The sequence below is a fragment of the Elaeis guineensis genome, chromosome 2 (assembly GCF_000442705.2).
Source record: "Elaeis guineensis isolate ETL-2024a chromosome 2, EG11, whole genome shotgun sequence".
In the NCBI taxonomy this organism is placed as follows: Eukaryota; Viridiplantae; Streptophyta; class Magnoliopsida; order Arecales; family Arecaceae; genus Elaeis; species Elaeis guineensis.
The window spans coordinates 68,452,232-68,478,077 of NC_025994.2; positions in this window are offsets into that span (position 1 = coordinate 68,452,232).

A 25,846-nucleotide genomic window follows, 5' to 3' on the forward strand; every position below is an offset into this window, starting at 1 on the left:
CTAATTCAAGCTAACCCATTGTCCATCAATTTATGTGGTGTTTTAATGATCTTCAATTCTCAAATCTAGATCATTCAAAGCTTAATTCAAAATTAAGTGTGTGAAATATGTGTTTTAGTCTATAGAACTATTCTATCAGAATTTCAAGTAAAGCATACTATATATTTTAATTCATAAAAATAATTTTTTATAATATATTTAATAATTAAACATGCATAGGTATGATCTAAATTTCATACATATATCTCATGCATCATGATAACTTTTAGATCCATATCGATTACATCTTATGTAACATGCTATTCAGATTTAAAATAATTTTATATCTAAATTTTATTATATTGTAATGAATCATAAATTATTTTAGATTTAATCTAAATATATTTATGATCAAAATAATTTATAAAAATCTATTCACTTTTTTTTTTCATAAAATCGGATCATAATGACACCCCACACGCCATAAGAGAACCCATCGAATAGGCAAAGGAGAGATTAAACTCTTCAATCTCCTATGATCAGATAGTCTGATGATCTCATCAATCTAAGTACTAGGCTATTAAGATCTGAAATATAATTTCACATATAATTACATCAATATGAAATGATTGATAAAACTATTTTATGTCATGAATATGTCCTTGATCTTATCAATCATGTTCTTCATCTAATCCAATTAAATTCGATGCATCATATACATCATATTAGATCTGAAACACATCTTATACTGATTATAAAATATCAATTTTAAATTTGATATCATATAAAAAATTAATTAGATGCAAATATGAATGCATAAAGAATAAATTTTTGATAAAATTTGTTTTCATATAGTGCTGAATTCCAATAGGATTCAAATCTAGATATATATCAAAATGGATCTAATTTAGATCTAAAATAAATCTTACTTCATAATAGAAATAATAATATTAAAATTTTATTAAAATAAATTTAAAATAAATTTTAATTCACATTGTTATTCCATAAAAAATTTAGCAACAGCAGAATTCTATTATAACAATCTTAATCAACCATTAATTAGGCTCATCTAATCCAATCAAAATTAGATTAAAAATTTTATATAAATAGATTTAAATTAAATTTAATATCTAACATTAAATTTTAATTACATAAAATATATAATTAATCCAAAAAAAATTAGTTATGCATGCATGCATGAATCAAAGGCTTGCTCTGATACCAATTGAAGGGAAGAAAAACTGTTTCTCTTCAGATGGCCCAGGTTGTATCTAAAAATTTTTTATTAATCTTCATGAATAAGGATCAAATCTTTACTTGATTTAATAATAGAATAGAAGATCAAATCTCTAAAAATCTAAAATAATCCTTCACGGAGGTCTGAAAGTGCAGACTCTCTACTTCGCATACACGCCAGACGTCACAGAAAAGCGGGATGAACTCCGATCAAATTATCTTCGCAACCCAATCAAATGAAGGAGAAGAGGTACTGATGTGATACCTCACATCAGTAAAGAAGATGCCCATAAGAGGGCCCATAGCAAGGGAGGAGGGGCAGCACCAAAGGGGAGAGGCCAAGGAGAAGAAGAGCTCCTCTCTTCTCACGCCTCTTTCTCTTTCTCTCTTCTCTCAATCTGATTTATTTGCTATACATCCATAGGTAGAGACCCTCTCTATTTATAAATAAATCTCATGATCTAATAAGTATAGGACTACTAACTCAAACATGCTTTGAATCAGTCCAATACTCATGAAAGAAAGACTCCTACATGAGATAGCATTGCCATCACATATGACAACCAAATTGTTCCCAATCCCTCACCCACATGGGATGCCCACAATGAGGAAGCTTCCAGGTATTGGTTGGCCCATAAGAGAGAGAAATTTTAGTGCAAGTAGGATTTCTCATATCTCATCCAAAATAGATCCGATTCGAATTTAATTCAAAGCTGGTTCGAAATAATTTCGAAAGACTGTCAATCTCAAATTTTTTAAGACTTTTGTATCAAGTCTAACTTAAATTTTGGATTCAATTAAGTCTAATTAATTTAGATCTAATCTAAAATTAATTAGCACTTAAATCTAATCTCTCATATGCTCCATGGATCATAGATCAAAACTGTTCATCGCTGGGATCGAACCTGAACCTCATGTGTAGTGCTAGCTAGACATAGTCAACTCTTCAATTCCATTTGATTCATAACTTAATTCTTAATTAAGTTATCTTATATGTTCAATCAAGTCAAGTACTTTCAAATTGGATAAATAAATATTGGCCAATTCTGTCCTACTTTATCTGACTTATGTGTGTGATTCCATAAGTTCAAATACTAAGCCAGTAGCATAGAAACTAATTTCTACACTAATCGATATACCATCTAGCAATGATTTCCATATATATAGTTATCGCATAATTCATCCTTTTGACCCTGGATGCTCTTGGATGGTCTTAGGTTAACTGTCAACCGAGATTGCTTCATCCATATTATATTTTAACCTTTCAAATCAATCTCATGGATTACCCTGACCAAGGCTTTGCTAAATTGAAATACAGTAATACATCAACTCTAATAATTCAGAGAAATTAATCCCATCTTGATCCACACACAGACTTTGTAAGTACTTGACTATACCCAATAGCCTTCTGTCACTGCATTAGAAATTCAAATAGTCTGACATCAAAGCACAGTGAGTTGCTTGCAAGTCACTATGGTGATCTCTGATCTGAAGGACATTTATACCCATATATTTTGCGAGCAACTCTTGACAGTAGAATGCTTAGCAGGTGAGTCACCTGTTCAATGATGATGTACTCCTATATTTTATCTGTATACCATATCAGTGTCACCACACTCTTAGGTTAAGAAGACAATGAATCCATATGGCACACAATGACCTCCACTCGATAAACATCATCATCCTGTAATGACGTATCATTTGATTGCGAACATGTTTGAGAATTATACAATAAATCCTCTATTTATTGTATACTAACATAGTTCTAAAGATTTCATCACAGCACAAGAGTTCAAAGAAGATGTAACTTTGTGATGAAAAAATATCAGAATAACTATTATTCATTTATCAATAATTCATATACAAGAATGAACTCAATCGTCACATGATTGATTTTAGGATATAATTTTCAATAATCCCCTTATACTAAGCTAGATGGGAGGAATCCAGAGGAGCTATAGTCTAGAAATAGGATGGAGTTGGGCCATCTCAGGATCTTTAGGTGTATGGCTTATGTACACATTGATGCTAGTGAGCGGAGCAAGTTGGATGCTAGGCCAAAGAAGATGGTGTTCATAGGGTATCCACATGGAGTCAAGGGCTATAGATTGTGGGATCCTTTGGAGAAGAAGGCCACCGTTAGTAGAGATGTGGTCTTTGATGAGAATACAATCCTAAAGGTGCAAGGGGTGATGGAGGAGCAGTAAGAGGTCCAACCAGCCAGGGTGGGACAGCTAACCTCTTATTCTATTTTACCCTTTGCAGGTGCACCAGGAGGACATAAAATTAAGGTGGAGCACCATTCAGAGGTGCCTCCACATGTCAAAGGATGAATGACACATGTTCAGGGCTGAGAGGTGCAAAGGGAAGAGCAAAATTTCAGCAACAATGTCAAGGTTGCACTGCACAAGCCTAGGCGAAATGTGAAGCAACTGAAAAGGTATGGCTTGGGGATACTGTGTTGGAATTTCTTATGGTGCTCATGCATGTGTGTTTAAAATTTTTTTTTTTCTAAATAATGTAGTTGAATTAAAAGTTAAAATATTTTTTAATCTAGAACATATATGCATAAGAACAAAGCACACAAGGATCTACTTCATATGCAGAAATTAACACATGCTGATTTTATACTGAAATTAAATATATAATCAGATCACATACCTATTTCGATAATCTTTTCTTTGAATCTGGATCTGGAAGAAGATGCATTCTCTCTTAGCCACATAAGTGTCCGGCCTTTATGGATATCCACTCAGGATCAGCTTAGATCAACCCTCTTTGATGTAGATCTTTCTTCTCCAAGAAGATCTTCCAACGAATCTGAGTGAAGCTTGGATCCTTCAATCAACTCTTTGATCAATCCTTGATCTTCTTCTTTTCTTCTCTTCTCTTGATCTTCTTCACTTGATTTGGAAGTAATCAAGATCTGAAAATCTGGTAAAGGAGAAGGGGATGCCCAACAAACTTTGGGCATGAGGATGGTGGATGTCCAAGGCTTTGGAAAAAGTGAACCAAAAGGAGAAGAGAGAGGGAGGTGTGGGGGGCTCTTTTGTGGCTTGGTGCTTGCTAAAAATCTAATGAATAACTCTTAGGAGAGAGCTCTTTAAATAGAGGAGAGGTTTGAATCCTATTCAAAACCAAACCAACCACTTAATGTTAGTCCTAATCGCATTAGAACTCCTTATAAGCCTCATGTTTGACCATGCCCAAGTGAATGCACCCTCTAGGACTCTCTCTCACATGCCAACTAGAGGAGGTGGGGTGCTCCTCCCTTGTCCTTCATGCCATCTCTTAAGTGGGCACGCCCACACTTGATCAAATCAAGTGATGCCCCATGAAATTTAATCAAGAAATTAATTAAGGGTTTGAACTCCTAATGCATATGATCCAAAACTCTAGGCATCCAATATTTGGAGCCCAATGAATCTAATTCATTTAGATTTTTAGCAGATAATTAACTTAAATTATTTTTATTAAATAAATAATTCAAGTTTAAAGAAAAAATTAGGTTTAACCTTGTGCTAGCAAGGTTATTCTAAATCCAATAAGATTTTTCCTAACTCAATTAAGACTTCATAAGTCTAATTACTTATTTCAGATCTAATCTCTTTATTGTATGACCCTATAGATTCAATTCTATCTAGTAGTGAGATATACTATAATCTCTATCATAAAATCATTGAAACTCTTTTCAATGGATCAGAATAATTTCACTCTAACTCAATAAAGATCATCGATCCTGAACAATCCTAGTAAGCTCCACAATCCACCAGTGACACCTAGCAGTATGTAGTGGTAACTTAGCAGAATCGAAAAAGAACCTCAAGATGTAGTTTTCATGTGATTCAATCTCTCTATCGTGAGTTCTAACTTAATGGCAGGTCATAGATAAATCATCAAACCTCATCATCAGTCATATAATAGGTTTGATTAGCTCAAATCCAATTGTGATTCTTATGAAAACTCTTTTCCATCAATCACACTATTATGGCCACAGACTTATGGACTTAGCTTCTCAAATCTCATAAGATTATTTTTTTCTATCAAGATCGGTAGATTCCTTCTAGATGCACATCCTGCTCTCATAGTGGATCAACTGTCACCAACATCCACTACAAAGACTCAAAGAGACCATATTTATTTACAGTTAAACTCCAGCAGTCTCACTGTGAGCAACCATACCATTGCAGGTCAAAGGATCACTCACACAACTACAACATCGAGATGATGACTAATGATTGAATAAAAATCCAGGTGATCTCTTGTATGATCACACTTAGTACTAGTTGTTCTCTAACAACTATCCACACTTATCGCTTAGTATCTCTATACTGTAGACTAGAGACTCATCTACTTCGAAGAAAGTGATCTGTACATCAATCTATTCAAATCGATCACCATCCTCATAATGATACTATGATCGAAAGTAATTTAAGAATTAATTATATCTATCTTTAATTTTTAACATATTGAGAATATGTATCATAAGTATTAATTTCATGGATGATTCAAAGATACATCACACTTAAATGAAAATAAAACTTGCCTTTCTATTGATTAAATTAATCTTTTAAGTATAAAATTATGCTCTAGAGTTATTACAATGTGTCATCATATTAGTTTCTAGGACATACATCCAACAATCTCCCACATAGACTAAAGTCAATTGGCCACTAATCCAAGTCCCATCTTCTTAAGGTGGACTTCCATCTTTGGCTAGCTCAATTGCTTAATCAGTGATCTGTCACATTATCCATGGAGTCTACTCTTCGCTCCTCGATATATTTTTTTTCGAGGTAGTCGTGTATGATGTAGAACTGTCTTTTGATGTGCTTGAATTTTGATGAAACCTCAGCTCCTTAGTAGGTACTATGGCTCCATTGTTGTTCCAATATACCGGTATGGCATCCGATGTCATTACCCAAGCTTCATGATAAATTTTTTGAATTAGAAGCCTTCCTTTGCAGTATTCGAAGCAGCGATATACTCAGCTTCTGTGGTCGAATCTGTTATGATGGGTTGCTTGAAACTCTTTCAGCTAACTATGCCACCATTGCATACGAACACAAATCCTGTTATAGAATTTCTATTATCAGAATTAGACATAAAGTCTGAATCAATATAATCCTTGACTCGCAACTTAGAACCTCCTCCAAAGATCAAGAATAAATCTTTAATTTTTCTCAAGTACTTAAGGATGTTCTTCACAGCTATCCAGTGCTCTTCACCTAGATTTGACTGATACCTGCTCATGACACTTATAGTAAGGACAATATCAGGTTGAGTATATAGCATGATATACATGAAGCTCCTTATGGCTGAGGCATAAGAATTTTACTGATGTACTAAACTTTTTCAGATGTGGTCGGACACATCATCTTGGAAAGATGAATACCATGCTTAAGTGGTAGAAGTCCTCTTTGAGAGTTTTCCATGCTGAACCTTTTTAGTACTTTTTCTATGTACAGCTTTTGTGATGGGCCTAGTATCCTTTTAGATTTATCTCTATAGACCTTTATTCTAAGCATATAGGATGTCTCCCTTAGGTCTTTTATAAAGAATTCTTTGAACAACCATCTTTTGATCGAGATCAGCATGAGAATATCATTCTCAATAAGGAGGATATCATCCACGTACAATACGAAAAATGTTATTGCACTCCCACTGACCTTTTTGTATATATAGAATTTTTTATTTTTGATGAAATCAAACAATTTGATTGTATCATCAAAGTGAAGATTTCAACTTTGAGAAGCTTGCTTTAATCTGTATATGGACCTTTGCAGCTTACAGACTCAATGATCTGCATCACCAGATGTGAAATTCAAAGGCTACTTCATATTGATATTTTTCTCAAGATATCTATTCAGAAAAGCAGTTTTCACATCCATTTGTCAGATTTCATAATCATAATAAGCTGCAACAGCAAGCAGAGTGCGGATGAATTTAGCATGGCTACAGACGATAAGATTTTCTGATAGTCAATACCTTCATACTGACTATAATCTTTTGTCACAAGCATAGCTTTATAGGTCTCTATCTTACCATCTACATCTATTTTTCTTTTGTAGATCCATTTACACCAATAGGTACTATACCTTCAGGTGGATCCACTAAGATCTATATTTGGTTTGAGTGTATCGAGTCAATTTTTGACTTCATAGCATCAACCATTTCTTGAAATCGATGTCAAACATCATCTCATCAAAAGTGTTCAGATCATCTCTATGACCCTTATCTCCCATAAAGAATATTTTCTCTATATCCTCTGTAAATATATCATATACTTTTAGGAGGACGAAAGATTCTACTAGATCTATGAGGTGGTGGAAGAACATCAACTACTGGCTCATGAATAATGGGTTCCTAAGGATCTATAACTCATTGCTCTTTAGAGATCTTCTCTTTAAGCTCAATTAACCTCCCACTATCATTATCTTGGATAAACTATTTTTTTCAGAATATAGCATGATGACTCACAATCACATTATGATCATATAGAAATTAGTAGTGTTCCAACAATTCTTTCAGATATCCTATCAAACGAGCTATGATAGATCTATTCTCTAACTTATCAGCCATCTGTCTTTTCACATAGATCGAACATCTTCAAAGTTTTAGATAATCTAGACTCGGCTTCTTACTATTCATATCTCATATGGTATGGTAGGAACGGATTTTGAAGGAACCCTATTCAATAGATATATTATAGTTAACAAAATATATTCTCAAAGATATAAGGATAAATCAGAGAAGCTCATCATGGACCTGACCATATCTAATAGAATCTTATTCCTTCTCTCTCAGAGATTTCGTTGAGCTGAGGTATTTCAAGAGGAGTCCATTGAGAAACTATGTTGTTGTCCTTAAGATATTTCAAAAATTTTCAACTAAGGTATTCACCTCTTTGATCAGATTGAAGAATCTTGATAGGTTTGCCTTTTTGTTTTTCTACTTCGATTCTAAATTTTTTGAACTTTTCAAAGACTTCAGACTTGCATCTCATAAGAAATATATATCTGTACCATGACAGATCATCAGTAAAGATGATGAAATAGCTAAACCACCCTAGCTTACACATCAAATGGCCCACACACATTGATGTGTACCAGATTAAGTATCTCAGTGGTCTTTTCTTCATGTCTTACAAAGGATAGTTTGGCTATTTTTTCTTGAAGACAAGATTCACAAGCCGGGTATAACTCAAAAAAGAGTCAAAGATCCCATCATTTTTTATTTTGTTTATTCTGTCCTCTCCAATATGGCTTAGTCTATGGTGCCATAAGTACTTTTGATTAATTTTATCTTTGGATCTCTTTTGACTTACGATATTCATAACTTGCTCATTTATATTCATATTTGTATTAACATGCAAGTGATAAAGACTATCAATTAAAAGATCACATGCAACCAATTTATTTTATAAATAAATAAAATAAAAATTTTTATTAAAATTAAAATCAAAACATCCTATACTAGCACAGATATGAAAATCAAATTTCAACTAGCTACATATATAAAATAATAGTCTTTCAAATCTAATCTAAATTCTGACAGTAGTCGAAAAGGATAAGTACCAAGGACTTCTACAACAATCTTTGCTCTATTACCGATCTGAAGGATCATGTCACCTTCTTCAACCTCTTACTTTCTATTAGACTCTATATTGAAGTACATATATAAGCACTAGAACTAGAGTCTATTATCCAACTAGAAATAGAAGAAACTGTTAGGTTAGATTCAATTACGAGCAAACTTGACATACCTTCCAAAGGTGTGTCATCATTCTTGGTCTTTAAGCTCTCTAGGTAAAGTGGATAGTTCCTCCTCCAATAGCCATCAGCGTCACAGTGGAAATATTTTCCTTTCACTACAGTCTTCTTCGAAACATCCTTCTTTGGCTTGCTACCCTTCATCTACTTCTTTGTGGATTTATTTTTCTTATTCCAACCAAACTTTCTCTTAGATGAAGAAGTCCGCTCCACAGCAAGAACAGTACCTTTTGAATTTTTTAAGATCCCTCAGTAGTGACTAACATGTTGACCAGTGCGGATATGGTGTAGTCTAGTTTATTTATATGATAGTTTATGATAAATTGATTATATGAACTTGTAAGGGATTGAAAGATCAAATCCATCTACAATTCATTGCATTTCTCAAGCTCCTCAATATCCTTGATCATTGTCATACAATATTCGTGGAAGAATCACTTGGATATTTCCAAGCATGCAGTATGGCTCTGCTCACCATATAGCTCTTGTAGGTGAGTGATCATAGCCCTGGTAGTAAGTATATTGTCATACCCTCGACTCGAGATTATGAATCGAGGGTCATGGCAACTGCCACATACTCATAGAAAACTCTTCCCATAAGCATGCAAGGCATCTTATCATGCTATCCTAAAACAACAGTGGAATAATTAGTCAATAAATTAAATCCAAAATATAACGATCTAAATTTTTTTTAATATCTCAATAAATTCAATAATGATTCATAGGCCTTACATCAAATTCAATAAGACTTTCAACCTAAAATAAAAGTATAGGATTCTACTTCTGATCACTCTTCCATTCATATCTTGTATCATCTTAATTCCTTAACATCTGTAAAAATAGTAAATAGGAGGTAATGAGCTAGACAGCCCAGTAAGCAATGATCACTTTTCAATGATTTTATCAGGCATTTAAGTGAATAATTATTTATAGAAAATAAGCATATAGAGTTCATTAATTCAAAATTAATTTCAATTATGCAACATAATTCATGCCAAATTCATTTCTTTTTAAAAATTCAAGTATCTTTCGAGATTTCAATTTCTTTCATTCTTAAATTTTTTTCATCAACCATGAGCTATGACCATATTTTTCTGTGGCAGGGTCATAACACCGCATATCTTCTTGCGGTGAGCTGTGAATCATCTGGCAGCAAAGTCCTTCGAAATCACTGGTCTCTCTGACAGTTTATCGCTGGTCTCTCTGGCGACATGAATCCTCAGGATAAATCAATTGCCAACGTATATACCCCTATTGATGGGATCCTTTACATAGTTAGGTTGTCAATTCATATTGTTCCTATATCAAAATTCTTCATAATTCATGTTTCATATTCTAATTTCGATAAGAAAATATATAATCATGTAGTATCAAAATTAATCAATATAATGTATCATGAAATCAATATATTCAATCATGCTTCATCATAATATTTTAAATAAGATATTTTCATAATAAAATATCATTTCATTCAATTCATGCATCGTTTCTCAAATCATATCAAAAAATATATTATAATTTATCAATAAATCTAAAAAAAGTAAAATATTACTTATCTCGAATGTATTCTAATAAATCTATATAATTCTATAAATTTTCTTCTAAAATTCTTCAGTTCATAAATCATATCACAATATTCGATTATCAGGTGTCAACGATACCTATACGAGATCAAATTCAATAATCAGAAAGAATATGAATACTATATTTTAATAGTTTAGATTGGATCTGATCATCTAATTTTATCTAATTAAAATCTAATTAGGACATAAACGATCCAAGTTTGACTATCAGATTAAATCAGATTCGAAGTGATAGGATCGAGGTTTCTTCATTGATTTCATAAAATCAAGTAGAGAGAGAAAATTAGAGGAGAAAAATTTATGAGATACAATTTGAATTGATCAGTGACACAATCCAACATTACGATTGGTCCAATATCTCGATTGATGAAATCAACATGATCAAATCAAGTCATGGCTAGATCGAGATCATGGATGATCAAATCTAAGGATTCATGGTCTGATCAAGGTGAGTGCCAACACACTGTCCAAAAATCATGGATCAAGATTCTTCATTAGATCAGAAAAAAATTTTTCATTGATAAATCGATCAAGGGAGAAAAATCGATAGAGAGAGAAATGACTTTAGAGAGAGAAAATTCTAGAGAAAAAAAAATTTTAGAGAGAGAAAATTCATCTTGGACTCCTCAGACGATATGATTCAATAAATTTGATCGATCAGATCAAATCATACTAAGATTATCATATGAATAATTCAATAAAATCATGAAAAATAGAATCTTAAAAATACCTAATCTGATCAAAGTGGGTGCCGATGTACCATCCGACGATCGCAGATCAAAAATCCATTACTAAGATCATTTAAATTCATCATCATTCTTCTCAAAATTCTAAAAAATCTTAGGAGAGAGAAATAACCTAGAGAGAGAAAGTAGAGAGAGAAAATCCAATTCTAGAGAGAGAAAATACTAGTTCAGGCTTAAGAGAGAGAGGGAAGAGAGAGAAACTCTCTTTCTTATATTTTATTATTTATATCATTATTTATTTATTTAATTTTTCTTTCTTTTTTCTTTTTTTTTTCTTCACAAAAGAGAGAGCAGAGAGAGTCCTATTATTTTTATTATTATTTTATTTTTTCTTCTTCTTTTTCTTCTCTCTCTTTTTTTTTCTTTTTTTTTCTTTTTCTTTTCTTTTCCTTCTTCTTTTCTTTTTCTTTTTCTTCCTTCTTCTTTTTCTTTTCTTTTCTTTTCCTTCTTCTTCTTTTTCTTTTCTTCTTCCCACGGTTGTCTTGGGCTGAAACAGGGGACCATGTGGTCCCCTCCTTTGCTCGACCGACCAAGGGCCGCAGTCGGCATGGCGGTGGTCGACGACAAGGGCCAATGATTCCATGGCTCGAAGGGACCAAATCGATGGTCGGCGGTGACCACCGGCGTCGAAAAATCGAAGAAAAACAGGCAAAAATAGAGTTTTCTTCCGCAACAAAATCCAACGACTCCGGTCGCCAGCGAGTGTGCACACCAGCATGGGAAGGAAAGGGGAGAAAAGAAGGAGGAGGAGGCTCACCTTCGACGCCAGCGAGGCTTTCCGGTGAGAAATTGGATGGCACAGGTCGGGTCTCCATGGTGGTTTTCTGGCGATTGCCGCCGACTGGATCTCGGGTCTTTGGTGAGAGGGAGAGAGGAGGGTTCTCCTCCTTAAATAGAGCCTAAGGGGGCTCTTTTCGACTCCAATTGAGAGCCGATGAGAGGAGGAAGAAGACTCCCTTCGAAAGTCTTCTCCTCTGTTTTCTTCTTCTTCTTTTTTCTCGTTTGGGCTTTGTGGGCTGATTTTGTTACATGGGCCGGGCCATCACATATATGCTCATGCTGGCTCTATAATTCATTTGACATAAAAGCCAGCACATAGCACTTAACCCGACTATATTCATCTATTCATATATCACATGCTGCTCTCTACTTAGCACTAGAATGGTTTGGTAATACTGGAAGGTCCTAGTCAAGTATATATCCTAATTTTTTAGAAATGAAGACAATCTTGAGGTTTCTGAGCCAGTCTTTAAAATTGGTTTCGATCAAATGATTGGACTCAAATATGTGGGTTAAAGGGTTTGAAGCTGACATGGTCTAACTGCGAGTGTAGAGATTCAAGTTAAACTTTTATGCTTTAAATTTTATATTTGCTCTAGGGACTTTAAGAGGCAAACAAAACTCCCACTAATTTTTTAGATCTCTACACTCTCTGGGTGAAGAAGTGAAAACCCTAACACAATAATTGAATTTCTAATGGATGCTACGGTCCCACCGATGTTGTGTACCTCATCTAATAGTTATTCATAGCATGCACACCGATGCGTGGACAACTCCTTATCTAGATACTTCTCTAAGCATGTTGCAGCGACTTGATCTCTAAGTTATGTGGGCTCACCTAACAGTTCTTGATTACACTCTTTAGTTAAGTCTGACCCACCATTCACAAGCAGGTACAAAACCATTATTGGGATCCTTATCTAACAGTTATTGGGCCTAACCCCATCCTTATCCTGGAGCAACTCTTTGCTAATAGAGTGGTTGTATGTTCTCGGTGCAACTGAACCACTATGACCAGCTGCACCAATCAACACTTGTAGCACGCTTCACTTCTATAACGATGGATGACCTCTAGTCTTAATATTTATTGAGAGAATTAGATTTAGGTTTGGAGATTTAGATTTAGATCTCATCTAATCAGTCATCATATGACTGATCTAATTGTTATGGACCAAACCAAAATTCCAAGCAATCATTAAACATAATCTTTCAAAACAACTAGATAAGTGAGATTGATGGGAGGATATGCCATACCTACCTTAGATACCAAATAAATTGATCAGATAAGTAGCTCTTAATTAAAAACCATCGATCGAGACTTGTCTTAGATACCAAATTGGTGAATTGGTTTCAAATCAGTTAGCTTAGGCAAATTGGTTCAAGCCATAAAGCTAAATTAGATCGTTAGGTTAATCGATTCTATATATGGAATTTAATCGATTTGATCAATAATAATTATATAATCTAAAACTCATTTGATCTAATTATAATCAATACTTGACTTGGTTTGATCAATTGCTAAATTAATTTGGACCCAATATGTTCTAATCAAAATCCTAGATGTAATCTAATTACATGACCTAATTTTTGATCTACCCATGACCAAACCCTCATGCACAAATATAAATTCTATGTCTTAAAACTAAATTTTAGATCTAAACTCTTTATATAAAAGATAAATTTTTAATTTTAAAACTAATTTTTAGATTCAACATATAAGCATATATCTCATATATGTATGTAAAGTTCAGATCTAACCTAAAATTCAGATCTTAGTATGATATCATATATCTCATATATAAATTATTAATTAAATTTAAACTATTTTTAGATCTTGATATGCAATCATACATCTCATATATGAATCATAAATTAGATCTAAATAATTTTTAGATTTATGTATGTATCTATATATCACATATATGAAATAGAAATCGATCTAAAATAAATTTTAGATCTATGCATACCTTCATATATTCTATATATGAACTAAAAATTAGATCTAAAATAATTTTTAGATCTAAATTAAATATCCATACATCTCATGTATTAAGAAAAATCAGATTTTGAAACTCTTTTCAAAACATATATGTCAATCTCATGCATATAAAACCTATGGCTCTGATACCACTATTGAAATTTCTTATGGAGTGCATGCATTTGTGTTTTATTTTTTTTTAAATCATACAATAGAATTAAAGATTAAAATATCTTTTAATTTAGAACATGCATGCATAAGAATAAAGCACACAAGGATCTACTTCATATGCTGAAATTAACATATGTTGATTTTATGCTGAAATTAAATATGTGATCAGATCACATATCTGTTTCACTAATTCTTTCTTTCAATCTAGATTTGGAAGAAGATGGATTCTTCTTTAGTTATGTAAGTGTCCAATCTCTACAGGCATTCACTCAAGATCAGCCTGGATCAGCCCCCTTTGATGTAGATCTTTCTTCTCCAAGAAGATCTTCCTCCGAATCTGAACAAAGTCTGAATCCTTTGATCAACTCTTTGATCAATTATTGATTACTTGATCTAAAAGTAATCAAGATCTAAAAATCTGGTAGAGGAGAAGGGGACGTCCAACAAACTTTGGGCATGAGGATGGTGGACATCCAAGGCTTTGGATGTGTGAACCAAAAGGAGAAGAGAGAGGGAGGTGTTGGGGGCTCTTTTATGGCTGGGTGCTTGCTAAAAATATAATGAATAACTCTTAGAAGAGTGCCCTTTAAATAGAGGTGAGGTTTGAAACCTATTCAAAATCAAACCAGCCATCTAATGTAAGTCCTAATCATATTAGGACTCCTTGTAAGCCTTACCTTTGACCATGCCTAAGTGAACTAAGGGTTGGCACCCTCTAGGGCTCTCTCTCACACACCACCAAAGGAGGTTGAGTGCCCCTCCCTTGTCCTTCATGCCATCTCTCAAGTGGGCACGCCCACACTTGATCAAATCAAGTGGCGCCTAATGAAATTCAATCAAAGAATTAATTAAGGGTTTGAAGCCCTAATGCATAGACCCAAACTCTACACACCCAATATTTGGAGCTCAATAAATCTAATTTATTTAGATTCTTAGTAGATAATTAACTCAAATTATTCTTATCAAATCAGTAATTCAAGTTTAAAGAAAAAATTGGATTCAACCTTGTGCTTGCAAGGTTATCCTAAACCCAATAAGATTTTTTCTAACCTTATTGAGACTTCATAAACTCAATTACTGAATTCAGGTCTAATCACTTTATTGTGTGACCTTATAGATTCAATTCTATCTGGTAGTAAGATATACCATGATCTCTATCATAGTATCATTGAAACTCTTTTCAATGGGTCGGAACAATTTCACTCTAACTCAACAAGGATCATCAATCTAGAACAACCTTAGTGAGCTTTCACAATCTACCAGTGACACCTAGCAGTATGTAGTGATAATCTAGCAAAATCAAAAAAAAATATCAAGTTGTAGTTTTCATGTGATTCAGTTATTAAATATGTATCCTAGAAACCAATTGTTGGCTGACACATTTTATAATTTTAGGATAAAATTTTATACTTGCAAATCATTTATTATTAATAAAGGATAATTTGATTTCAATCATATCTATGTGTCCATGATTTGTTCTAAAAATTAACAAAGATGATTTTGTATATTCTCAAAGTGTTAAAAATTTGAGACATGCATTAATTAGTGGTTAGTTTCTAAATGATCCCGATCGAAGGATCGTCATGAAGACAGTGATCAATCCATTTGAGATCGATGCATGGATCACCTCCCTTTCAGATAAATGAGTCTCGAATCTACGGTGTAGGGATACTGGGATGAGAGTGCAGGTGGTTGTTAGGAAATAACATGCACTGAGCATGACCAATATGAGAAACTACTTGGATGTCTACTCACTCATCAGTGATCTTCTCGATGCTACAATGGTGTGAGTGGTCTTTTGACCTATGATATCATCGGCTACTCGTAGCAAGGCTACTGAGTTTGACTGCATATTTTCTTGATCCCTAGCCATTTGGGTCCTTGCTTTGTATATTGGCTACAGTAGGTTCAAATTTGCTGTTTGGAGTAGGATGCATCTAGATGGAATCTATCGATCTTGATAGAAAATAAGAAGTTCTATACAATTCACGAGGCTGAGTTCAGAAAGTCTTTGAACAAAGCAAGTGTGAATAGTGAAAAGAAGTTTTCACAAGATTCACAAGTGAATCGAGTCGAGCTAATCTTGCATGTGACTGACGATAGGGTTTGATGAATTTTTCATGACTCTGTCAAGTCAGAACTCATGATAAAAGGATTAATTACATGATAACTACACCTAGGGGTTCATATTTTCATTCTGCTGGGTTGCCACTACATACTGCTAGGTATCACTGATGGATTGAGGGACTCATCGTGTGTCGTCTTGATGATCGATGACCCTCAAAGGATAGAGTTAGAATTTTTCAATCCATCAAAAGAAACTTCGATGATATTATGATGGAGATCACAATATATCTTACAACTAGACAGAATGAAACTTATGGGGTCACACATAAAAGAGATTCTTATCCGATCAAATAGCTGATTGATAATTATGAATCATTGAAGGATAAAATCATCAATTTGATTGACGATTAATCTTATGCAAAAGTTGTAATTACATAATTCACTAAGTGTTAGTGAATCATAGAAGATTAATTAGTAATTGAATTACTAATTGGCTCATTTTGATTGAGTAATTAATATTCTGATCAAATTTAATTAAATTGGATTCAATTTGATAGGGATGGTGTGATTAGATCAAGCCTAATTGTGAGGAAGATTAATTCTTGATTTAATCAAGACATGGGTTCAGTTAATTTCTAATAAGATTAAGATTTAATTAAAGATATTAGATTCCTAATTTGATTAGGTTCCTTCTTATTTGGATCAAATCGAATCAGATTTGGTTTCATTCAAATTTGAAAACCCTAGAATCCATTAGAGCTGGGACTCACTCTCCACCACCCTCCCTTTGGTTTTCACGCCCATTTTTCAATGGTAAAAAGGTTTGGCATGAAAAACATTTTGTGTGAGGTTTTTAGGCATAGATATGATCAAGAGAGGATGTTTTGGCAGGTTTTTAGTTGATGACTCATCCACCTTATCTCTTGATCTCTTTTTGATAGGTTTTTGGTTGATGACTCATCGACCTTATCTCTTGATCTCTTTTCTAGTTTGAATTTGATTCAAATCAAAGGATAGAGATAAGAATGAAGGAACCAGATCTAGGATTTCAGGGTTAGATCTTGAAACTTTTTCAAGATCAGACAGCGGAAGACTAAAATAAATTAAAATTTATTTTTTAAAATTAAAAATTTCTAGATCTAAGATCCTATTATATGATTATTACATAGTATTAAATCAAAAATTAAAATATGTAGAGCATGAACTGCATGTTGATCAGAAGTCCTGCTCTAGAAAATCAGCACAATATGCTAGTACTGTGCTGATCCTTCTTCGATGGTTGATCAGGTGCCTCCTTTTCTTGATTTGGACTCTTCCAAAGATGAGAAGTAGGAGGAGTTTCAAATCTGAGATGTTCTCAGAAAACTCAAGATGGAGGAAGGGAAGAGATGAAACTAACAACCCTAAAAGAAGACCCTCTTCTTCTTCTCTTTACTCTCTCCTAGACATGCTATCTTTTGTCTATTATATCTCCATGATCCAAAGGTCTTTCTCTTTGATTTTTGGATGCCCAAAGGCCTCTCAAATATCTATGTTCTCCAAAAATTTTATAAATAAATTCATTTTATAGAGAGAGATATGATAGAGTCCTTATCTAGGTCAAATACCTAGTCAAGGCTTATCCAAACATGGCAAGATAAGGGGCGCCCAACTCTTGGCTTCTCCTCTTATTTTCATACATGGATGACCAAAAAAGGATGCACAATGTGTGCCTAAAAGCTACAAAAATTTCAAAAAAAAATTGAATAAATTCGGTGCAAAAAGGAAAGAGTTTTGGATTTCTAAAACTCTATCTCATAGAATTTGAAATCCAAACTTATTCCTACTTTGATTTGATCCATAACCACTTTCCATGTATGAAAGAAGAGAGGAAGCCTTTTGGATGTGAGAAAGACCTGGGAGAGTGCTTTTGTCACACAAAACAAGAGGAGATTGGCATGGAATAAGAGAGAGGGCGTGGGGGGGGCTTATGTGGCGCAAGGTGGAATCCTAGTGTTACTAGGATTCTATCTTATGACTTGTTTTAATTTGGTTTCTCAAACCAAATCAAATCAAAATTAGATTAATATAATTAAAATAGGTCTTAACCCAATTAAGAACATAATTTAATCAATTAAATTAGATTTAAATCTGATTTAATTTTCTAATCAAATTAGAAATTAGGTTGACCCAAGTCCTAATTGAACTAGGACTAGTTTTTTCCTTGCACTTGGCTTATCCAATAAACCAATTGGACTTGATCCAATCAAGCCCAAACTAAATCTAATTAAATCATATTCAATTAGAATTAATCTCAGCCCATTGACTTAATCAAATTAAGCCAATTAGCAATCAAATTACTAATCGTTCCTCCTACAGCTCTTGCAATAGGTTAAATGTCAATCGTATTGATCATTTAACCCTAGAATGATTCTTAATCGTTGATCAACCATCCGATCGGATCATGAACTCTAATGTGTAAGATCTCATAGGTCCAAATCTAAATTGATAGTATAAAAATAAATTTCTGTACCAATCGAAGTGACTATCTAGCAATGGTACCCAATGATCGGATAGGTCGAATGTGTAGAACAACATCCTTAGAACCCATACGGATATAGTTTCCATATAATTCATCCCCTTGACCAAAATGATCATAAGACACCTTAGAGTTCAACTGTCAACTCTGATCAGGTTGTCCACATTGTATTTCAAAATATCAAATCCATCTGATGGATTATCCTGGCCAAGGTTTTGCTAAATTGAAATACAGTGACTCATTCTTCTCCAACTCTTGGAGTGGTCAATCCCATCTCGATCACACTCTGACTTCGTAAGTACTTGACAATGCCTAGAAGCCTTCCATCATTAAATTAGAAATTCAGTTAGTCCAGTATCAAAGCACAGTGAGTTGCTTACAAGTCACTGAGGCGATCTCAGGTCTAAGAGATACTTATACCTATATCCCATCAGAGACATTCTCGACAGTAGAATGCTCTAGAGTTGGTCATGTTCAGTGATGATATACCCTTACATCTCACCTGTATTCCATACCAGTATCTCCACACTCCTTGGTTAAAAGGACAACCAACCCATATGTCCTACAGCGACCTATGCTCGATAGAAGCTGTCATCCTTATTAACAGCCTATCATTTGATTGTGAATAGTTTTAAGGACTAATCGATAAATTCTCTCTTTATCGAACTTAAATAGTCCTAATAACTTCATCATAATAATGGAGTTCATTAGAAGATGAAAGCTTATGATGAAAATACCAAATATATTTTATTTATTAACAAATCAATTACCATACTTGATTGCTCAACCATCAATAGTTTGATGATTGGCTTTTGAGACATATTTTCCAACAACTTCCACTTGTCCTAAAGCCACTCGGCACAGTATCTAATACCCATCTTCGACTTGTAGTTGTCGAACTCTTTTATCATCAGGGCTTTAGTGAAGGGGTCGGTCAGGTTCTCCTTTCCGTCGATCTTCTAAGATCGACGTCATCTCGATCCACGATCTCCCAGACCAGGTGAAGTGGTACAAAATGTGCTTCATCCACTGGTGTGCTTTGGGTTCCTTCATCTAAGTTATGGCACCAGTGCTGTCGCAGTAGGGTAGGACCGGACCATCGAGGGAGGGGGCTACTCCGAGCTTGGTGATGAATTTCCTCAGCCACACAGCTTCCTTTGCAGCATCCGATGCTGCGATGTACTCTGCCTCACAAACAGAGTCTGCCACAGTATGCTGCTTGAAACTCTTCCAGCAGATAGCTCCACCATTCAGAGTAAAGATATAACCCAACACGCTTCTACTGTCATCATGGTCAGATTGAAAGTTGCAGTCTATGAACCCTACAAGTTTCAGATCTGACTCGTCATAAACCAACCATTGATCCTTAGTATTTCTCAAATACTTAAAGATGGCTTTAACCACTTTCCAAAGGTTTTCTTCAGGATCAGATTGGTATCTACTCACTACTTCTAGTGAGTATGCCACATCTGGTCTTGTACATGTCATGATGTACATGATAGATCCCACGGTCGAAGCATATGGAACTCTACTCATACGTTCTCTCTCTTCAGGAGTTATCGGATAATCCTTCTTAGAGAAAGAAATTCCATGGCCTATTGGTAGATAGTCCTTCTTGGAATTCTCCATGCTGAACCTTTCAGTACAGTGTCTATGTACGTGGACTGAGATAACCTAAGCATTCTTTTAGATCTATCCCTATAGATCTTCATCCTAAGATGTAGGATGCTTCACCAAGTCTTTCATGGAGAACTACGATGACAACCAAACTTTTTTCTCTATAGTACGGGGATGTCATTCTCGATTAAGAGAATATCATCCATGTACAAGATAAAGAATACCACAACTAGATCATTTCCATTTATAGATGCAGGGCTCTTCTCTATTCTTAACGAAGCCATACATTTTGATCACCTTATCAAAATGCATGTTCTAACTCGAGAAGCTTGCTTCAATCCATAAATGGATCTCTGAAGCTTGCACACCTTAGAGTCATCTATGGATGTAAACCCCTCAGGTTGTATCATATATACCTCTTCGGTCAGCTCTCCATTCAGAAAAGCTATCTTTACATCCATTTGCCAGATCTCATAATCCAGATGGACAGCTATTGCAAGCATTATCCGAATGGATTTGAGCATTACACAGAAAAAAATATCTCATCATAGTCAATACCATAATGTTGACGATACCCCTTGGCAACCAGACGACTTTATAGGTCTCCACCTTTCCGTCTGTGCCCCTTTTCTTTTTGAACACCTATTTACACCCAATGGGTTTAACCCCTTCAGGTGGGTCAACCAATGTCCATACATCGTTGAACTTCATGGATTCTATTTCAGATTTCATGGCTTCAAGCCATTTCTCAGAATCAAGTCTCTGCATTGCATCCATATAGGTGATCGGATCCTTATCGTTCTCATCGAGTTCCATGGGATCATCGTCCCAGACCAAAAAATAGTAGTATCTGTCTGGCTGATGCAGTACTCTACCAGAATGCCTTAATGGTGCAGGTACATTGGGCTCTGGATCTGATCTAATCAAATCTGACTCAGGTTTAGCTATTGGTGTCGGTCCTTCTACTGTTGAACTTCATCAAGTTCAACCTTAGAGGCAACGGTTCCTTCATCAAAGAACTTCTTTTCTAAAAAGATTGCCTTAAGGCTGACGAACATCTTTTATTCATCAACATGGTAGAAAAAAATATCTTTGGTCTCTTTGAGGTACCCGATGAATATGCATTTGTCAGACCTAGGTCCAAGTATGTCTGTGACTAATCGTTTAACATAGGTCGGGCACCCCCAGATCCTAAGGTGTGAAAGTGCTGGCTTACGCCCTGTCCATATCTCATATGGAGTCTTAATTACAGACTTACTTGGAATCCTATTTAACAGATAACAGGCCGATTCGAGTGCATATCCCAGAAGGATATCGGTAAGCTGGCAAAATCCATCATGGATCGGACCATATCTAACAGAGTCCGATTTTTCCTTTCAGACACACCATTATGCTGTGGTGTTCCTGAGGAGTCTATTGGGAGAGAATCCCATTCTCTCCTAGATATGTGAGATACTCACTAGAAAGATATTTCCTCCTCGGTCAGATCGAAGAGTTTTAATACTCTTCCCAGTTTTTTTTCTACTTCACTTCGGAATCGTTTGAACATTTCAAATGAATCCAACTTATGTTTCATCAGATAGATATATCCATATCTGGATAGATCATCCATGAAAGTTATGAAGTAGAAATGTCCACCTCTAGCACTTGTGCTCATGGGCCCTCATACATCAGTATGTACTAGGTCCAAGAGCTCAGTAGCTCTCTCACCTTTTCCAATAAAAGGTGACTTGATCATTTTACCAAGAAGACAGGACTCACAGGTTGGAAGTGATTCACAATCACTGACTTCGAAGATTTTCTCTTGAGTCAACCTGTTTATTCTATTCTTATTTATATGACCTAGCCTACAGTGCCTAATATCTGACACACTATCTAATCTAGGGTGCTTGCTAGTAGAATAGACTCTTATCGGGCTTGATCTTTCTGGTCTGGCCCTACACTGATGTCCCAGCCTGAACTTGCACCTTCTTCACTTCTTCTTGTTCTTCTTTTCTTTCTTAAAGATTGAAAACCAGAAGACGAACCTCCCACTAAGTTCACCGACTCCTTGTGGAGTTGGTGATCCTTCTCAAAGTTCTGAAGCAATCCCAGTAACCCATGGTAGTTTACTTCAGGCTTTGTCATTCTATAATGAGTGAGGAATGGAAGATAAGACTTGGGTAGCGAGTTCAGTATTGTATCTTTCCCAAGCTGCTCATGCAAGGGAAAGCCGAGCTTGCTTAATCATTCCATTAGCTCGATCATGTACAATACATGATCAGTGACAGAGGCACCATCCGTATTTTGGCATTGAAGATGGCACAACTAGTCTTGTGCCTCTCCACATCATCGGGTGTGCCAAAGGCATTCTCCAACACTTGAAGCATGTCCTTTGGCTGAGCCGTCTCGAATCTGTGATTGAACTCATCGCTCATGGCAGCCAGCATGATACAGCGTATCATGATCCGATCACTGAGCCACTTCTGGTAAGTGTCTCTGATTGTTCCATGTGCATTGACAGCTGGCTCCTCAAATGCAGGATCCATTATCACATATAGGATCCGTTCATGCTCCAGGACTATCTTCAACTTTTGATACCAGCTACCGAAGTTGGATCCCACCAACTTATCATTGTCCAACAATGATCGGAGTGATAGGGAAGTGGCCATATCTGCTCAAAGAAAAACCTTAACCTAATTAGTAATTGATTCATTAAACCTAAAGATTTAGACTTTAATCAAAAGATTTCTTCCACTATTTTATTCGAATTGGTAGTTCTACCTCCAATTCGAGAATTACCCTAATTCCTTAGTGGGTACTAGAATCTACTTAGACTGCACACAAGCCCAACTTTGGTTGGCCAACCCATGTACATCTAAGGGTAGGTTCATAACCAATTATTTCTTTAAATAATTTCTAGTAATTTTAATTTTACCCCAGAAACCTAATCAGTAGGCTTTGGCCTCCACTGTAAGGATCCGGTTAAGTCCAACCATTAACATGACCATACTTGGTGCATCTAACCAACGAATGATTAAGCCAACTTTGGTTGGCTCACCTAACCACCATTAGAGAGACACTTCCAAGTCATCATATGATGAGTGATAATTTTATTAGTCAACAAGCACCAGGCCTTTGGGTCTGCAATGATTATTGAGTTAATGGACTCATTATCAAACACCTTAATGGGAGCTATGACTCAGTTTATCTCCATAACTTTGTCATTTTAAGGACATAATAATTTTAGAGGATTTAAATGATTTCGAAGATGAGATCAGATGAAACAGTTTATCATGATCCTCCACTGGCTTCACCAAGTCAGCTTAAGGGAGACCATTAAAAGGGCTGGTCTAGGAGCACCTAAATCAGTCACACTATTTACCTAGCTGACATGGGTCAGCTCGAATAGTCAAGTGATCCGATCAAAATATAATTTACCAAGAGGCCAGTAAGTTTGATCAGTGGGAGGGTCGGCCAAAGCTTGCTTAGACACCATCAAAAATGGTCAGGTAAGCGGGCTCCCAATTAAAAACCATCGATCTGGTTTACTTAGACACCAACTGGTTTAATTAGTTTTGATTAGATTAACCTAACAGTTCGTGCTAGACCGCTTAACCAAGAATCAGTCTATTTGGTTCTCGTTAAAGACATGGACTTGACCAACTATAACTATTGTAATTGATCTAGAGAATTCTTAACCTAATCTAAGACAATAATTGATTAGATTTAGTCAATTCTCTAATTAAGTCAATCTTTAATCTAACCATAGGTCTAACCCAATTAATGGACCTAATTTTCACTAACCCATTAACCCAATGTGTTATGGTTTGTGTCTTAGGTTCTTCAATTCATAATCCTAGAACCTAATCAAACAACTTAATTCTTAATTAAGTTTTGGGCTGAGGGTTGGGTTTGACTTTTGAAAATAATTTTTATATTTTAAAATAATTTTATAATATGTTCTACCAACCATATTGCATGTTTGATTCATAATCAAGATGCAAATAAAATAAACATGAAACTACTTTAGATCTAATCTAAACAGGTTCATGTAATTGAAATAATTTTAACTTTAAATAATTTTTTACACAAAAATTATAACAAAGAGATTTTATTTTAAATTTAAATATCTTTTAAATATAATAAATTATAAATTTAATTTAGATCATATCTAACAAATTTATGATTAAAGATAGATCTACACGAACTAGGACAACCTTTGCACTGTAAGGGGTAAACCTTATAGCAGGACAACCTTGCAGTTCGTAATTGATCTAAAATTTTAATTTTAGATTATAAATTAGATCTAATCTAAGAGATAATCTAAGCATGTATAAATAATCATGTAATAAACAACCTGGGCTCTGATATCAATTGAAGGAACCAGATCTAGGGTTTCAAGGTTAGATCTTGAATTTTTCAAGATCAGGCAGCAGAAGATTAAAATAAATTAAAATTTATTTTTTAAAATTAGAAAATTTTAGATCTAAGATCCTATTACATGATTATTACATAGCAATAAATCAAAAATTAAAATATATAAAGCATGAATTACATGTTAATCATATCAACATGTTTCTATGCTACATCTAATGTATGTATTAAAAATAGATCAGATCTATTACCTTGCAAGTTAGACATTCTAACCTTGCTGATCTAGGCTTGAGGATGATGTTCCAAACCACACACAATCCAGTCTCTAGGAGTCATCCACACGAGTCCATGAATCTCGATCAGAAGTCCTGCTCCAGAAAATCAGCACTGTATGCTAGTACTGCGCTGATTCTTCTTCAATGGTTGATCAGATGCCTCCTTCTTGATTTGAACTCTTTCAAAGATGAGAAGTAGGAGGAGGAGTTTCAGATCTGAGATGCTTTCAGAAAACTCAAGATGGAAGAAGGAAAGAGATGAAACTAACAATCCTAGAAGAAGATCCTCTACTTCTTCTCTTTACTCTCTCCTAGATACCCTGTCTTGTGTCTATTATATCTCCATGATCCAAAATATTTCTCTCTAATTTTTGGATCCCCAAAGGTCTCTCAAATCTCTATATTCTTCAAAAATTTCATAAAAAAATTATTTTATAGAGAGAGATATGATAGAGTCATTGTCTAGGTCAAATACCTAGTCAAGGCTATCCAAACATGGCAAGATAAGGGGCGCCCAACTCTTGGACTCCTCCTCCTTATTTTCATACATAGACTATCCAAAAAGGATACACAATGAGTTCCCTAAAAGGCATAAAAATTTTAAAAAAAATTTGGATAAATTCGGTGCAAAAAGGAAAGAGTTTTGGATTTCTAAAACTCTATCTCATAGAATTTGAAATCCAAACTTATTCCTACTTTGATTTGATCCACAACCACTTTCCATGTATGAAAGAAGAGAGAAAGATTTTTGGACATGGGAAAGACCTG